The sequence below is a fragment of the Gorilla gorilla genome, chromosome 6, assembly GCF_029281585.2.
Source record: "Gorilla gorilla gorilla isolate KB3781 chromosome 6, NHGRI_mGorGor1-v2.1_pri, whole genome shotgun sequence".
NCBI classification, from domain to species: domain Eukaryota; kingdom Metazoa; phylum Chordata; class Mammalia; order Primates; family Hominidae; genus Gorilla; species Gorilla gorilla.
Genome location: NC_073230.2, coordinates 13324222 through 13331306, shown reverse-complemented (window position 1 = coordinate 13331306; position 7085 = coordinate 13324222).

Here is a 7085-nt window from a genome sequence, read left to right as displayed (position 1 = left end):
CGCTCGCCGCAGACCCGGAAAAAGAATCCGCCTCGCAGCGTCCTCTTCAGGCACCCCCGGGTGGCCTTGTTGTCTGTTTCCTGGCCGAGTTTGTGTGTTGCTGGCTCGCGGAGTTTTCTCCTGGCTACAGGCGAGGGCTGCGCGTTTCAGGAAAAACTGAGCGGGCACTGTTTTTTTGTTGTTGTTTTTTTTTCTGATAGGGTCTCAGTTTGTCATCCAGGCTGGAGTGTAGTGGCGCGATCTCAGCTCACTGCAGCCTCAACGTCCGAGACTCAAGCAATCCCCCTGCCTCAGCCTCCCAAGTAGCTAGGATTACAGGCGCGCGCCACCAAGGCCAGTTTTATTTTTTTGTAGAGGTGAGGTCTGTGTTGCCCAGGCTGCTCTCGAACTCCTGGCCTCAAATGGTCTCCCACTTCGGCCTCCCAAAGTGCTCCGATTACAGGCGTGAGACACCACCGCCCAGCCTATTGTTGTTTTGGTGGTATTGTTTTAAATTTAATTTAGAGACAAGATCTCGCTTTGTCACCCAGGTTGGAGGGCAGTGGTGCCATCATGGCTCACTGCAGCCTCCAACTCCTGGGCTCAAGGGATCTTCCCACCTCAGCCTGAGGAGTAGCTGAGACCACAGGCATGCACTACCATGCCCAGATAATTAAAAAATAGATAGATAGTAGAGACAGGGTCTCACTTTGTTGCCCCGGCTGCTCTCTAACTCTTGGCATCAAGGGATCCTCCTGCCTCTGCTACTGGATGGAAGGTCTTGACCGTGGATTGCCCAGGTTCTTGGCTTGTTGAACACAGAACTGAACAAAATGCAATGCACAAAGTAACAAAAGAACAAAGCAACGAAAAGAAACAAAAGAAAAAACCGCAGTAAGGAAGAGACAGATTTATTGAAGCGAAAGTACAACTCACAGAGCAGGAGCAAGATAGAGCAAACAGCTCAAGAGCCCCCATTAGGATTTTTATTAAGCTGGAAGAATTAGGTAACGCCCCTAGGTGCCCGTTAGAGGTCTCCGATTGGTTACACCCTCTGAAGTATTGGCCTGTGACCAATCAGAGGCTGAAGTGGAGACGTGCACCTGCCCCCCCCCCCCCCCCCCGTCAATCAAAGGCTGTCACCCTCCCCCCCCGCCCCCCCACCCCCCACCCCCCTACCCCGTCATCCGTCAGTCAGCCTCTGATTGAGGGAATGAACACGTGGCCTCTATGCTGCCTAATCTTGCCTAGAACTGGCTGCACCTGCTGTTCTTTTGTTTATGCCTTAACCCTTGGTTACCCTCATTCCCTATTCTGCCTCACCCGCCCTCCCAAAGTGCTGGGATTACAGATGTGAGCCACCCACACCAGGCCCATTGTTTTGTTTTTAGTTTATTTAAAAAGTATTTTATTCTAAGACAACACTTTGCTCTGTTGCCCAGGCTGGAGTGCAGTGGCCAGATCAGACCTCACTGCAGCCTGGAACTCCTGGGCTCAAGTGATCCTCCCACCTCAGCCTCCCGAATAGCTGGGACCACAGGTGCATGCCATCATGGCTGGCTAATTTTTAAATTTTTCGTAGAGCTGGGATCTCACTATGTTAACCCAGGCTGGTCTCGAACTCCTGGGCTCAAGTGATCCACTGGCCTTGGGCTCTCCAAGTGCTGGGATTATAGGCATAAGCCCCTGTGCCATGGCAGTTTTTTTTGTAGAAGGAAATGTACAGACACAAAGGAAGCCTCATTTAGAAATAAACAAGGCTGGGCACGGTGGCTCATAGCTGTAATCCCAGCACTTTGGGAGGCCAAGGTGGGTGGATCACTTGAGGCCCGGAGTTACAGACCAGCCCCGTCTCTACTAAAATAAAAAAACTAGCCAGGCGTGGTGGCACATGCCTGTAGTTCCAGCTACTTGGGAGGCTTGAGGCAGAAGAATTACTTGAACCCAGTAGGTGGAGGTTGCAGTGAGCCAAGATTGCACCACTACACTCCAGCCTGGGCAACAGAGCAAGACCCTGTCTCAACAAAAAAAAAAAAAAAAAGAAAGAAGAAAAGAAAGAAAAGAAACACACTTAGGGGCAGATGTGCATTCCGTTTGGCCCATTAACATCATCTACAGAGTCCTTGTTTGAGAGACCTCAAGTGACCACTGGATCACACACACCTACAAAGCTTGCCCCTTCCCCCCATTCCTTCAGCGCAGGTCTGGAGGCAGATGGGGCACCGTGTGTGCCACGGGAGCAATATCAGAGGTGGCAGACTCCCCAGAGTGGCTGTTCCTGGACCTTGTCGCCTGGGATTCCCTTGCCTTTGAGTAGTGTGGGTTGTGGCATAGTTGGGATGGCTTGTTACAGTTATGTGGATTCAAGCCTTGGCAGCATATGGTTTGACCAAACTCAAGAAGACTTTGGTTTAGATTGCCTCATCTGTCACGTATTAAGTTTGGAAGCAGAACCACTTCCCTTATCCAGCCTGGCAGAATAGACCACTTTTAGGGAAGTGATGAGTTGGAATTTGGACTGGAGACAGATCTGGGTACATATCCACTTTTGCTATTCACTGACTTCACCAATCTCCTTGCACCAAAGAAGAGATAGAGACTCTCTCGTCTGTACCTCTTGTTTGGAAAATGGCTAATAGTAAATTCCTACCAAGTGAGAGTTTCACTTGAAGAGTTAAATGGGACTATGAATGTGCATCAAGGGCCAGCACCTAATCATTATTTCATAAACGATTCCTACTGTTCCTTGCTATTGACTTTCCCAATTAGCTTGCTCTAGTGCATGAAATTATTCCATGAGAAATACGTGTTTTGGCTGGGTGTGGTGGCTCATGCCTGTAATCCCAGCACTTTGGGAGGCCGAGGCTGGCAGATCACTTGAGGTCAGGAGTTTGAGGCCCAACATGGTGAAACACTGTCTCTACTAAAAAATAAAAATAAATAGCCATGCGTGGTGGCAGGTGCCTGTAGTCCCAGCTACTCGGGAGACCGAGGCAGGAGAATTGCTTGAACACGGGAGGCGGAGGTTGCAATGAGCTGAGATTGTGCCACTGCACTCCAGCCTGGGTGACAGAGTGAAACTCTGCCTCAGTAAATAAATAAATAAATAAATAAATAAAAAGCACAAGGTGCTATACAAGTGAGTGAGATTAATATTTTAGAGTATGAGTCACAGTTTCTCCCAGGATACCTCTGTGTCCTTGTACATGTTTGCCTCTCCCTTCCTCCCACATACAATTCATTGCAGGAGGCATCGAAAGAGGGAGATGACAAAAAACAAAATGAAACATCCAGAGATCAAAGAAAAGAACATGCTTTTATGGTTTCAAAGTTAAGGATGCAAGAACGCTTAGACCTCAATGCATCTGCCTCTCCAAACACAGTCCTTGGGTGTGCACGGGTACGAGGCAGGAGTGGTAGTGATGACAGATACCCGCATAGGTTTGGAGGTCTCAGAGGAGAGGGTGTGTGTGTCTTTCTCCCTGGGGAAGCTGGGGGAGGTGGTGAGCTTTGCAGAGTTCCCCTCTGGGTCCAGCATGGCTCAGTAACAGTAGAGTAACCACGGAACAGGGGTATCTGGATGAGAAATCCTTATTGTTCAGGAAGAAGCTGAATGATTTACTTGTGCATAGAAGGAATTCAGAGAAAGCCAGTGCTGAGAAGCCTCAAGGTCAGGACCAGGAGGAGGTAGCAGTGGCCCCTCAAGACCACAAGAGTAGAGAGGACTGAGGATGACTCTGTGTTCACTATTCACACTGAGAATACTCCAGTCCCATGTGGGGCCTCGACTCTCTCCCCCAGCCTATGGTAAGAACGGAAGAAGAGGTTGCTTAATTACCTGACATAATTAAGATTCTGACTCCCAGCACAGTGGGAATTCAAATCAAGTTCAGTTACAGAAATAGAAGTTAGATGTTTTGCACAAAGAATTTGCGAACTCAAAATTCTAAGGGAATGAGCTGTGGGAAAGACACATTTTGGTGTTGGAAAGGGAGCTCAGTTCCAAGTAGAAAGTCACAGTTCCAGCCAGGCACAGTGGCTCACGTCTGTAATCCCAGCACTTTAAGAGGCCAAGGCGGGCAGATCACTTGAGGTCAGGAGATTGAGATCAGCCTGGCCAACATGGTGAAACCCCATCTCTACTAAAAATACAAAACTTAGCTGAGCGGGCTGGCATGCACCTGTAGTCCAAGCTACTCAGGAGGCTGAGGTGGGAGGATCACCTGAGCCTGGGGAGGTCGAGGCTGCAGTGAGCCGTGATCGCTCCCCTGTATGCCAGCCTGTGCAACGCACCAAGACCGTGTCTCAAAAAACATAGTAATTTAAGGTGAATAGATTTACATTCATTGTAGAGCCCCTAGGAAAACAATGTCAAAATCTATCCCCGCCCCCTGCCAAAAAAAGTTGACTTTTTGAAACCTGTGAAAACATATGCAAATGAAGAGTCTTTCCAGTGAATAAATTAACAGGCCAGGTGGAAACCATCCTGGTGATTCCAATTTCATCTGTCTTCTTAAGTGTTTGCAAAGTAACCGCATACCTTAACATGAGCAGAAGAGATAGAAGATAGGTTTTTGCTTGCAAGTGGATTCCGGAGTGCTCATTACATAAACTTAAACTGCAGTCATGACAGAGAATTAACTATGTAGCTTGTAAACCTATACAAATAGACAAGTATTTCCTATCTTCACTGTTTTGCTATGCTTTGCTTATGAGCTAGAAAGAACTACTTTGTAAATACTGCTACTACGTCTTTACTAAGTACTACTACTTAGTAAATAACTACTTAGAAAATCCTAAAGCATTTACTGAGTATCAGTACTTAGCAAATGACTACCTACAGAATACTAAAACATTTACTGAATAGCCATAGTTAGCAAATGGCTACTTACAGAATACTAAAACATTTACTGAATAGCCGTACTTAGCAAATGACTGCTTACAAAATATGAAAGTATTTACTGTGTAGCGGTACTTAGCAAATGACTACTTACAAAATACTAACATATTTACTGAGTTGCAGTACTTAGCAAATAACTATTACAGAATACTAATTAATTAGATTTTGTGCAATTATATAGTACTGCTAAATATTAAAATACTTAGTATTTACAAATTACTATTTACTAATTAGTGGTACTTATAGTATTTACAAAATCTTATAAATACTTCATCATGTACAGATGCTGAAGCAAAATACTAGATAATGTTTGAAGTATTTTAATAATTCTTATTAGTCAACAACTAAACATTCACAAAGCTGGTTTTTAAATTTTTATTTTTTTATGCTAATCTCTGTATTGTTCCAATTTTAGTATACGTGCTGCCAAAGCAAACACACAAAGCTGGTTTTAAGATCATGTCCTGGCCGGGCATGGTGACTCACGCCTGTAATCCCAGCGCTTTGGGAGGCCGAGGTGGGTGGATCACCTGAGGTCAGGGGTTCAAGACCAGTCTGGCCAACATGGTGAAACCCCGTCTCTACTAAAAATACAAAAATTACCCGAGTGCGGTGGCAGGCGCCTGTAGTCCCAGCTATTTGGAAGGCTGAGGCAGGCGAATTGCCAACCCGGGAGGCGGAGGTTGCAGTGAGCCGAGATCGTGCCACCGCGCTCCAGCCTGGTGACAGAGTGAGACTCCATCTCAATAAATAAATAAATAAATAAATAAATAAATAAATAAATAATGTTCTACCAAAATATGAATAACTCTCCCAAACTATAAGCCAAAATTACAATTAAGTAAAAATGGTCAAAATGAAAGCCCACACTTCCAGTCCTGGTTTATAAGCAATTAGGGAAAATAACAGGATGCCTAGTTTTTCAACTCTGTGACCTACGCTGCAATGTAGACCTTCACTTCTTTCTTTCTTTTTTTTTTTGAGCTAGGTTGTTGGTCTATCATCCAGACTGGAGTGCAGTGGTGCGATCACAGCTCACTGTAGCCTCCAACTCCGTGGGTCAAGGCATCCTCCTGAATAGTTGGGACAATAGCCGTACCACCACACCCAGCTAACTTTTAAATTTCGAGATGGGATCTTGCTATGTTGCCCCAGCTAGTCTCAAACTCCTGGGCTCAAGTGATCCTTGAACCTTGGCCTTCCGAAGTGTTGGGATTACAGGTGTGAGGCACCACGCCTGGCCATGGACTTTCATTTCAAAGTCAATATATGGCCGAGCGTGGTGGCTCATACCTGTAATTCCAGTACTTTGGGAGGCCAAGGTGGGCAGATCATCTGAGGTCGGGAGTTCGAGACCAGCCTGACCAACATGGTGAAACCCTGTCTCTACTAAAAATACAAAATTAGCCAGGCGTGGTGGTGCATGCCTGTAATCCCAGCTACTCGGGAGGCTGAGGGAGGAGAATCGCTTGAACTGGGGAGGCGGCGGTTGCGTTGAGCCGAGATTGCACCATTGCACTCTGGCCTGGGCAACAAGAGCGAAACTCTGTCTCAACAACAACAAAGTCAACATACGTCATTTTGGTGCTGAGAACAAGCTCTCTTGAGGTAGACCTGTGGTCATCTACAAATTAGGTAAAAATTGAGAAGGCAAGCGCAAAGATAAAGTTGGTTATATGTTTGTCAATCCCTTTTCTGGATTGTTCTAATTTTCTCTAGAGTTTTGATTTCATTTTGGGTATGTTATATTTAACATTCTCCTTCAGTACATGAAAATACATGCAAATGAGTCAAACAATGAATAGAAATTTTGGGAACAGAATAGCATGCCAAGCTTTCATTAATTTGAGTGTGGGACACACTCTAGGCATGAAAGACTTTTTTGAAATCAGAATTTATTACTACTTGGGGCCACGTGCGGTGGCTCATGCCTGTAATCCCAGCACTTTGGGAGGCTGAGGCGGGTGGATCACCTGAGGTTGGGAGTTTGAGACCAGCCTGGCCAACATGGTGAAACCCCATCTCAAGTAACAATACAAAAATTAGCTGGGATGGTGGCAGGCACTTATAATCCCAGCTACTTGGGAAACTGAGGTGGGAAGATCACTTGAACCCAGGAGGTAGAGGTTGCAGTAGGCCAAGATCACACCACTGCACTCCAGCCTGGGGGCAACAGAGCGAGACTCTGTCTCAAAAAAAATAAATA